Source organism: Myotis davidii, unplaced genomic scaffold, assembly GCF_000327345.1.
Source record: "Myotis davidii unplaced genomic scaffold, ASM32734v1 scaffold472, whole genome shotgun sequence".
Lineage (NCBI taxonomy): Eukaryota > Metazoa > Chordata > Mammalia > Chiroptera > Vespertilionidae > Myotis > Myotis davidii.
The window spans coordinates 1,947,164-1,948,076 of record NW_006283774.1 but is presented as its reverse complement, the minus strand read 5'-3'; positions in this window follow the sequence as shown (position 1 = coordinate 1,948,076).

Here is a 913-nt window from a genome sequence, read left to right as displayed (position 1 = left end):
AGAATCACTGATCGGCTGCCTCCTGCGCGCCCCCCACTGGGGATGGAGCCCACAGCCCGGGCCTGTGCCCTGACCCCGGGAATCGAACCCTGACCTCCTTGGTCATAGGTCGATGCTCAACCACTGAGTGACGCCGGCTGGGGCGAAGCTTTGCTTTTTTTTTAACAGATTAGACTCGAGCTGGGAAACGGTTACATTTTAACATGAAGAGCCATTAAATAGTCCCAAGTCCCTTTGCAGAGGGCTAGGACCCGCTAGGTTTCGGGGCTGGGTGGTGGATTCTGGGTCCAGAGAAGGGGGCCCTGGGAGCTTAGGCGGACGGAGGGACTCCCCTGTGCCGGCCCCGCGCTATCGTTTTGGTTTTGATGAGAAAGAAGCAGATGGCAAGGAGCAGGGCTGTCAGAGAAAAACTGGGAGGAGGGGGGCGCCCCCTGCAGGCCAGGTGAGGTGTTGGGGGAACGGCTGGTGGGGACTTGAACCTGGGCACGCAGGACAAAGGTGATGCTCAGCCCAGCAGGGCCCCGGCAAGCTCAGGTGTTAAGAAGGAGACGGGGCCCCGAGTCTGGGAGTGATGCGGGCAGGGTGGGGTCCACGGGGCCCTTGGGGCTAGGGGACAAGCAGGTGGAGGCGGGCAGAGGCCTGAACAGCCGCACCCCTCTGCAGACACACCTGGTTTCCCCAGTGCCCGTGGCCGCCCCTGGCCTGTTCCTCTCTTCCCCACACCCGCCCCCCTCCCTGGGCGTCGGCGTCCCTGTCCCAGCGGCCGGCGGGAGCCTGAGCTGCAGAGGGACCGCGCCCACTCCGCCCGGCAGTGAGCTCACCCGGGGCTCCGCGCGGGCACCTGGTGTGCAGGGACCGAGCACCAGGGGATCCGGTGCCGCTGTGAGCTGGTGGAGTCCCAAGGGGCCCCGCT